The sequence below is a fragment of the Rattus norvegicus genome, chromosome Y, assembly GCF_036323735.1.
Source record: "Rattus norvegicus strain BN/NHsdMcwi chromosome Y, GRCr8, whole genome shotgun sequence".
In the NCBI taxonomy this organism is placed as follows: domain Eukaryota; kingdom Metazoa; phylum Chordata; class Mammalia; order Rodentia; family Muridae; genus Rattus; species Rattus norvegicus.
In genome coordinates this window covers 46,064,693-46,075,382 of record NC_086040.1, presented here as the reverse complement: position 1 = coordinate 46,075,382, position 10,690 = coordinate 46,064,693, and positions in this window count along the sequence as shown.

Genomic DNA, 10,690 nt, shown 5'->3' with positions numbered 1-10,690 from the left:
TATCACAGAGAATGATCTGGAAATACTGAAACAAATACAAACTAAAGGCTTTGTTGGGGTTTCTAGTCTTGCGTTAAAATCATATTAATCACTTTTTATTAAATGGAAGGGAAATCTTCTGCTCCAGGCAACAATAGAATCAATCATGTTGGCTTCTGTTTTATCCCATTATGAATAGCAATTAATTGCACATCAATAGCGTCCCATGCTTTGAACTAAATCATTATGAAGGGATATGTTTCCGTAACCCCTACGTGGGTAATTAAGTAGAAAGGGGGAGGTATGATTCCTATTGCTTATGGGAGAGTTATGGCTTGATTGGATGCTTGTTATGCAAATAACCCTAACCTCTGAGAAATGAAATGTAATGATAAAATATACTACCAAATGGGATGGACACTCATTACTTAATTTCTTTTAAAAGAAAACAAAACATACTTTAGAATTTTGAATAAGTGTGACAATCAGAGGTTCAAATACTTGAATGTGTTTGGTTTCCAATTTGTGGACTGTTTAGAAAGGATTGGGAGTTGTGTTTTTGTTAAAAGAGATGTGTCAATGGGAGGTGGGGGCCTTGAGATTTCAAAAGCCCACCAGGCTTCTCTCTCTGTCCCTCCCTCTCCCTCTCCCTCTCCCTCTCCCTCTCCCTCTCCCTCTCCCTCTCCCTCTCCCTCTCCCTCTCCCTCTCCCTCTCCCTCTCCCTCTCCCTCTCCCTCTCCCTCTCACTCTCCCTCTCCCTCTCACTCTCCCTCTCCCTCTCCTTCTCTCTCTCATATGGGGAGCAGGATTAGAGCTCTCAGGAACTACTCCAGCCATGCCTACCTGCCTGCCAGCCTGCTGCCATCGTGTCTACCACGATGGTACATGGACTCACCCTCTGAAAGTGTAAGACCACAATTATATGTTTCCTGTCATAAATTGATTTGGTCACGGTGTCTCTTCACGGCAATAGAACAGTAACTAAGGCACACATCTTCCCGTGTACTTTTCTAATACTTCTGTATTTATTTCATTAAAGTTACCTGTTGTTCATTGAAAAGTTTTTTTTTTTTGGTTCTTTTTTTTCGGAGCTGGGGACCGAACCCAGGGCCTTGCGCTTCCTAGGTAAGCGCTCTACCACTGAGCTAAATCCCCAGCCCCTTATTGAAAAGTTTTATGGATAAGTTTCAAGTTTAAAGACAAATAGTACCAAATAGGAGTGGCACTACTAGGAGGTTTGGCCTTGTTGGAGTGGGTGTGGCCTTGTTGGAGTAGGTGTGTCACTGTGGGCATGGGCTTTAAGACTCTAACCCTAGCTGCCTGGAAGCCAGTCTTCTAGCAGCCTTCAGAGGACGATGTAGAACTCTCAGTTCCTCCTGCACCATGCCTGCCTAGATGCTGCCATGCTCTTGTCTTGATGATAATAGACTGAACCTATGCACCAATAACCCAGCCCCAACTAAATGTCCTTGTAAGACTTGCATTGGTCATGGTTTCTTTTTATAGCAATAAAACCCTAAGACATACATACATATATACATATACATATACACCTAGGTTTACACACACACACACACACACACACACACACACACACACCATTTACAGGAATTTTAGATCTAGCCAGGGCCCCTGCAGTTTCATTGGTCCATCTGATACACGTGTTCATTGAACATGTCTCTCTCTGTTTCTTGTTCTGGGAATTACGTGGACAACATCTGCAGACTCGCTTCATTTTACTTTATTCTCCTCTTCAGCCTTAGAAATCTCAACTTACAGAGAGGGGAAGATGGGAACTTGGTTAGATAGCTCTTTTTTTCTGTGGGTAGCTTACATCTCAAGTCACAAAGGGAAAATAAATATAACAAGAAATAATAATACACATCCAAACCGTGATGGGAAGTTCATATCCATTCCCCTTAATGAATGTCAACTTTGGAAATTGGAATCCTCAATGAGATTAGAGTTTTGAAAAATCCTAATTCTCAGGCAGGCTTTGGTAATTCTCTTTCCCTGAAAAGGAACACCACTAGAAAAAGACAGAGGGTAGGCTGCTTTTGTTCACAAATCGAATCAGAAGCATTTGATAATGAGCATACAGGGGGCTCACACCATGTTTACCAAAGAATAAAGTATATGTGGGAGGGGGAGACATCTAGAAAACAGTTGGTGCCTTATTGGTATTTAAAAAAAAATCCAGAAGTGAAGAAATAATATTTGACAAAAGAAAAAACTAGGTTTTCATTAGGCAGAACTGTTTTTAAAATAGACTTCCTTTTATTCATGGAAGGAGGGGGGTGGAGCAAGTCAGTTTGTAGATAACTAAAGTCATTACCATCAAAAAATTAAGAATAGTGTGGATTTTTAATGGACTTGAATAAAATTAGAAATTTTAGCTTTCAAAGGGGAAAAGTTGTGTTCCAGAGAGAAAGAGACAAAGGAGTGTCCAAACTCATACTTGATTCTTTCATTAAATCTACTGGTCACTCATGTGTTTGTTGATATTTGGATTAAAATAAGTTGGATATCTCGACTTAAGAGTTTAACGTGTGAATAGCTGCCAGAGGAAAGACTTGTCCTCGGATTTATCAAAAGGCATGAAAAAGCCACCGTGGAGTTACAGAATTTTGTTTGAAAGACTTTAGCTCCTTGTCTGCAGGGATGCAGAACCTCAAAGGAATGTCCTGAGACCTCCAAAGAGGTAGCATCCAACAAGTGAGGTCATGCGCACAGAGGGAAGTAGCCTTTCTCAGAAAATGGAGCTAGGAGATCTAAAAAATGAAGACGACATATCGATCAAATCACTGTAAAAGAACGACGGAAGCCAGTTCACAGAGTGAGGCAGCTGTCACCGACTAGGCCAAGAACTAAGAGGATTTGAAAAGATAATAACAACCCAGAGTTCACAGAAGCCACTGTAGACTCATGGTGTCTGCGAATTTAATCCCATGTACTTTGGGCAGAGAAAACAATCCACACCAGAGATCCCTCTTGCTCAGCCCAACGGAACGCTGTGCCGTGCCGAGGATGTCCCATGTCAAGGATTCAACCTAGATCCAGGAAGCCTGTGAGAAACCGGAACTAGGTCATTTACGTGCTGACACCGGAAATGGCTCATCTGCACCTTCATTGAAAGGAGAAAAAATAAGTCACACACCACCGGAAGTAATCCTTGTCAGAGTCTGTGTGAGGTCGGAAGTGTACGGCGCCATGATCAATCAGTAAGCACTGCCTACACGTGTCCGGTGAGCCCACACAAATGAGGAAATGATTTTTAAATTTAAACACAATTTCTAATAACTAGCAACTTTTAAATGTACAGTTTTAGCACTAGCTTCCAGATTCACAAGCTTCACTGAACCTGGTGAAACATTTCCTACTCTCCTAGGAATCATAGAAGTGAGAGGGAACCAAGGCAGCCTGGGCAGCACACTTCAGTCTCCATACAAAGTGCACTTTGCAGGCTAATACCCACATGGCTAGTCTGCAGTTCACCAATCCTGGTCTTGAAGTCATCAAAAAACAGTAGACTCCCTACCTGGTAGAGCCACTGTCTCTGGTTCCTGCCTTCTGGAGGCTCCATGGTCATTCCACACTTAAGTCTCCACCATCCTGTTGACAAGTGTCTGGGCTTTATCTTTGACTGAGGAGTATATTTTAGTCCTTTAGATCGATCTCTCTCCCTCCCCCCTCTCTCTCTCCCTCTCTCTCTCTCTCTCTCTCTCTCTCTCTCTATCTCTCTCTCTCTCTCACACTCTGTCTCTGTCTGTCTGTCTGTCTGTCTCACTCTTTCTCTTTCTCTCTCTTTGTGTGTGTGTTTGTGTGTGTGTTGTGTGTGTTTGTGTGTGTTTGTGTGTGTGTTTGTGTGTGTTTGTGTGTGTGTTTGTGTGTGTTTGTGTGTGTGTGTTTGTGTGTGTGTGTTTGTGTGTGTTTGTGTGTGTGTTTGTGTGTGTTTGTGTGTGTTTGTGTGTGTTTGTGTGTGTGTTTGTGTGTGTGTGTTTGTGTGTGTGTGTAAATTTTATAAAGGTAAATAAAAAGAAAAAGTTTCAGGTTCCAGTTAAAATTTAAATAAAGATTCTTTTTTTAAAGCTTTATTTATTCCATGAATGTGAGAACACTGTCACTGTCTTCAGACACTCCACCAAAAGAGGGCATCAGATCCCATTACAGATGGCTGTGAGCCACCATGTTGTTGCTGGGAATTGAACTCAGCCCCTTTGGAAGAGCAGTCAGTGCTCTTAACCACTGAGCCATCTCTCCAGCCCTAAAGTAAAGTTTCTTAAGAGAGCAGTTTAGCATGTGAAGCAGTAGATGCCCCATTTATGGATGAGCACACAGTCTCTTTTAACTCCTGGGACTCGGGAAGCATCTTGGACAAGGAGGTGGGAAGAGTGTAAGACCCAGAGGGTGGGAAGAAGGGCTGTGGTTTGCTGCCTTCAGGACAGGACATGACTGCTGCAATTGTGAGCTCACAGCAGCTGTGGTCACCTGCATAGGTCTATAAAGGACAACCAGAAAGACAGAATCCCTTACTGAGGAGGCTTTCGGGTCCTGATGGCTGCTGGGGTAAAAGAATCATTCTTCTCTGAGGGTTTGATCACTGGTATACTTCCCACATGCCTGTAGATGGTCACACACCCATAAGTACATAACCAATGCTAATTGGGCTTAGTGGTTATAGGTTGGGAAAGAGGATAGAAATTTTGAGGGATGGTTATTGTCAGGGAATTTGGGCAGAGCAGAGGGTGAAATGGAAGAGTTTATGGCCATGTTTCATTGTTTACATGTAAGAAATTCTCAAGGATAATGACAATTTATTATTTAATAGAAAATTCATACTATAAGCTTTAGCTATGTAATATAAGGCTGTATGACTCTGAAGAATTCAAATATTGAACATAAATCAAACCAATTGACTGCCTTATGATTCAAGGAGCAAATTATGTGTACTTAATATAATGCACTTTCTCCGTCTTTTGGTCCCTTTCTCACTCCTGTCTCTCTGTCTCTGTCTCTGTCTCTGTCTCTGTCTCTGTCTTTGTCTTTATCTCTCTCTCTCTCTCAAACACACACACACTCACACATGCAGATGTACACTTACATTATTTTTATGTCAAAGTGTCAAAATTGATGACACAATCAAAATAAAGGAATAGAGGTTTGTTAAGGGCACACAGTCACAGTCATTGGGTTCAGACTGTCGTGGCAATGACTTCATGGCAACAGTGTATTGATCTGTGCCACTGAGAGCCTGTATGGGCCCTGCTTATATTTGGGTGGATCAGACAGCCAAGAGTTCAGTCTGAACCAGCCAGCTCCTCCCTTCTTGACCCAGTGACCTACTTCTGCTAGGGCAAAGCCTGAAAGTTTCCTCCACCTTCCTAGACAGTGCCATCAGCTTGAGACAAAGTGTTCCCACAGCTGAGAACCTGGGGAAATGTCACACTCAAGCCCTAACAACAATGAGCCAGGCAAATGTGAAATGTTTTGTGAAAACAGTTTAATTTCAGTACTGTAAACAGGTCAGGGAAGAACCCTTTGATATGGATTGATTTAGTCTTTAGCTTACAGAGTGCACCCCCAAAAGATACATAGTGTAGAAAATACACAGTTTTCTGAAAACAACACACTAATGAAAATAAAATGCAAAGAACTGGGATATATAGTAACAATTCCAATAGTCAGTGTCAAAGGCTTTTTTATTTATATATGTGAGCTGTCGTTATTAGTTCCCTACTGGGTTGATTTTACAAGAAAAGAAAATCGCAAGCTCTGACTATCCCATCCCATCGACCATGGTGTCATTCACTCGGTGTTATGGGTCTCCCATCTAGGGATTAATCGTCAGGGCTTGAAAACAAAATCCATCGGCTCAATACATGAGGCTTTAGTGGAGAAAGTGAGGTTACAAGTATGTAATGCCCTTTAGTGTCTTCTCTGCCAGTCTGTTGCTTGCATGCCTTGTTGTTGACTATTGTTGATGGTGGTGGTTGTTATTGTTTTTAAATATGAAATGTTGAATGCAAGGGCAAGTGGCAGGGATCTGATAGATCTTTGCATCCTCATTTCTCCTTTCCATCTCTTGCTAAGCCTCCCAATCCTCAGCTATCATTCATATACACTGAAACAACTCAAATATACCAAAACAAGGAAAAGTCAAGATGCACTTGCCATCTCTAATTTGTGTTTGCATGCTGACTGTAATCGTCTGATAAGCCTTAAAAACCACAGGATGGTTCTTAGGAGAATGGGTGGGTAAAACCACTTGCTTCCTTAGCAGACCCGAACTCAGATCCCAGTCATCATGAAACAGGCAAGGGAAAACTGTAACCGCAGGGACAGGAAGGGGAAACAGAATCACTAAGGTCTGCTGGCTTCCAGCCCGGATGAAAATATGAGAGATTCGGGTCAGGCAAAGACACCACCTTTCTTAGTTAGAGTTCCGTTGCTGTGAGGAGACACCATGACCAACGCAACTCTTAATAAAGGAAACATTTAATTGGGCCTGGCTTACAGTTTCAGAGGTTCAGTCAGTTATCATCATGGTGGGAAGCATGGCAGAGTCCAGGTAGACATGGTGCTGGAGAGTGTTCTATATCTAAATCCGAAGGGAGACCAGAAAGAGACTTGCATGGTGTCACCTTGTAGCAGGGTGCTGCACCCCCCCCACACACACACATAAACCCATGCACATGTGCAAACATGAGCAGATTTATTTACTTATTTATTTACTTTTTTTAATTTTTTTCCTTAAGAAATTGGTACATACACATAATGTGTTTGAGCAAATCCATCCCCATCCCCTCCCCTTAAATCCCTCCCCTTTCCTCCCTCCTAATTCCATCTGCATTTTCATAGAAACTGCTGAGTCCATTTAGTGCTGACTAGATGTGTGGGCATGGGTACAAACATCCAGGGGAGCATGGACAGCAGTCAGGGGCCAAATCCATGAAGAAAACCAGCCCTCTGCCCTGTAGTCATCAGTTGCCAGTAGTTCCTCAGTTGGGGAAGGGGATCTTCCAGAGTCTCCACCCGTCTATTCTGGGATTTATCTGTGCAGATTTTGTAGATGGGATCCTGGACTCTGTGAAACACATGAACACACACACACACACACACACACACACACACACACACACACACACACCAAAATTTAAAACCACAGAATGTTTTCTAAAAGGTTATACAGTGTCCTAATTCAGTCCTAGGTGGCGAAATATTTAAATTCCACACCAGATCATATTACTATCTATATAAAATTAAATTATTCAAATGGATATTGTAAAGTTCAGCCGATCTTTATCTGTTAAATAGCACAGGTTGAATGAAATCAGTTGGTGCCAAACCTCCCTACAACTGCACTAGAAAAATTGGAAATCAGTGTTCAAAAGCATGAATCCACAAGGCTGAAGGGATCATCAGAGATCGAGGACCTACAGGATTGGGTATGGAGGCTCAGTAGACCAGACAGGTGGACCATAAGCAAAGAGCCTGGAAAATGTGCCATTCATACCTTGACAACCTTCAATGTCTAGGGGAAACGAGGGACAGGTACCACCCGAAGTGGGAATAAAAAAAGTTTAGGGGGTTGGGGATTTAGCTCAGTGGTAGAGCGCTTGCCTAGGAAGCGCAAGGCCCTGGGTTCGGTCCCCAGCTCCGAAAAAAAGAAAAAGAAAAAAAAAGTTTAATACATTTACAGGACCCTTAGATTCTAAATAAAGTGTGGATTGGAATCTACACTGTGAAAAGACATAGGAGTAGTAGTATCCAGTTTTCCCCTTTCTGTGACAAAATTGTGTCGTTTATGGGCTGGAGAGATGGCTCAGCTACTCAGAACCCTTAGCATCCTCACAACTGACTCTGACTCTGGGAGATCTGCCTCTGTATACTGGACTTTGCAGGTACTGCAGCCACATGACATAACACAAAAAAGATCCATGAACAAAATTAAAAATGAGAACTTAAAATGAGTCATTTAATTGATGTTAATGCACCAAGGTTTATAGAGAGAATCTCTTCTAAGCATCACCTGTCAATAAAAAAAAGTCTATGACCTATGAGCTGAGGCAGGAAATAGAAGGCGGAACACTGGCAGGAAGAGAGGATTTTGGCAAATAGTGTATAAAAGGAGAACCAGGGAGGGACGCTGCGGCAGATGCTAAAGGAGATGTTGAGGATGATACTAAGAAAGGGGTTGAAAGCATAGTAAATAACCATGTAGAAGACACAGAATAGTTTGAATGGGTTATTAAATGAGCCAAAGACTGTGGCTTAGGAATTTGTTAATAAATAATTAATTTGTTAATAAATAAATAATTAGTTTGATAGTTGTCATTGTGGGAGTGGGAGCTGTGATTTAAAAAAGTACTTTTTTTCCCCAAAGGTTAATTTCTCCTAATTATTTTCAAATGATTATGTACGATGCTAATATATGGAAATCATGTGTAGGTTATATGGGAAATTACAACTAAAATGGAGAATTCTAAATAAATGTGTTTTATAATGCAAACTCGGTAGTGATATTTTTTCCACTTCCATTTTTCAAGTCTCTGTCCATTCTAAAGCATATGTGTTTATTTTATCTACAGTAGAAAATGTCCTTGTGATGTAATGAAACATTAGTCAGCCCAACTAAGATGCTTTCTGGAAGTCAGTTAACCTCAGCCACTGAGAGATGTGATGACTTAAGATGGGGCCCAAAGCACTTTCGGGATCGCAATCTGATGAGCATGGGCTTGTGGTCGCATTCACCCCCAAAAGTGATCACACACACACACACACACACACACACACACAAACACACAAACACACACACGAACACACACACACACACGAACACACACAACGGACAGCACTGCCTCAGATAGAGTTGTGGCTTTGAGTTCCTGGAGGAGGTGGCACTGGGTTTATATAGCCTTACACTTTGGAACAAGCAGACAGTCACACTCACAACACTCCTTCTGGTCCCCCTCTTCCTTCAGAGCGAGTTCCAACACAATTTGTTATTTCTGATTTTATACATCCAGTCTGGGCATCCCTCTTCTAGAACTTAATTTTTTGCTCAGTGAGGAAAAGAAAAAGAAGAAGAAAGAGAAAAGAAGGAGGCAGCCCTATAAAAGCCACAAAAACACTGAATTCAATTTTTTTATTTATTTACTTTATTTATGAGTACACTGTAGCCATCTTCAGACACACCAGAAGAGAGCATCAGTTCCCATTACAGATGGTTGTGAGCCACAATATGGTTGCTGGGATTTGAACTCAGGATGTCTAGGAAGAGCAGTCATTGCTCTTAACTGCTGAGCAATCTCTCCAGTCCCTTGATTATTTTAACTTTGTAGTCCATAAGTTCGAGCTCTTACTTTGAAGGAAATGCTGGGAGTGTGTGTGCACACTGTATATTATTAATACGGTGCTGATGTGTAGAGACTGGTGGATCCTGGGGCTTGGGGGGCCAGCCTATCTAACCTAACTGGTGAGATCCAGGACAATGGGAGACCTTGTTTCAGATGATGTGGGTGGTGTTCCTGAGACTGACACCAGTCTTTCAGCCTCCACAAACATGTGCACACGACCCTGTGTACACGTGCTGCATACAATACCAAAATGAAAAATGAAATGTGGAAATTCAATAAAGAAAGCTCCTTTCCAGCTGGTGGCATATAAAGAGGATTGCTTCTCCAAGTATAGTTATCTCTGAAGAAGAAGTCAATAAATGACTCATACAAGAGCCTTTGAAATATCAGCTTCCAACCCAGGGCCCAGACCTTCTCTCTGGCTGCAATTTCCGTCTCAATTTGGCTCCACATTGTCTCCTGGGACCCGGGTTTCCCCTTCCCCATAGCTCTGCCCTACTTTGAGCATAAGAACCTAAAGAGCTAGCCAAGAAAGGAGGAGAGAAAGTACAAGAAGGTCTGGAGAGGAGGCTGCCAGTAATCCAGTCGTATACACTGACCATTCCATTGGCACTCAGTCCACGGATGCCAGGCAATATCACTGAGCTGGATGCCCAGGAGGAAAGGTGTGGTTTAATAATCAAATAGGTGGCAGTCTTTACCACAGTAAATTCAGCCAGTTGTGAACACAGTCAGAACACAGAAGAAGATGACACCTGACTGTGTACTTTGAACTCCTGAGTGCGTGTGCATGTTTCTATAGAAGGACTGTGTGTCTGTGTGTGTGTGCATGTGTGCATTGTTTTTTAAGCATTGTTATTTCTTTCTTTTATTTTCATATATTATCAGTCCCGGGACTACTTCATGACTTAATTAATCATCCCATATTTCTTCCACTTTGCCTGTTAGCTCTGAAAACCCCTGCCGGTCACCCAAAGATGTGCTTTACCTTGTCAACTATTTCAGGGGACTTGGGGGGAGGGGCTTTACGTGAATCCCAAGAGACAAGAAGAGAACAGAAGCCCCACCTAGGCAAAAGAAAGCGGGTACAACCTTGTCTGAAATGATTCGGGGTGGGCGAGCACGCGGATAAGAGAACGTGATGTGAGAACTGAGCGAAAGCGGGACACACAAAAGGGGACATTGAACACCACACAACCCCACCCCCCACCAAAAGGTTCCTTTCGGGTTTAGGCGTAAAAGTACCCTTCCACGGAGGGCCCAAAGGAATCAGTACTGAATCTGTTGGGACATTGGGGAGAATAGAAAGCCTTTGCCTCTGCTCTCAGTAGAAGAGACGGCACTAAAATGGGTTC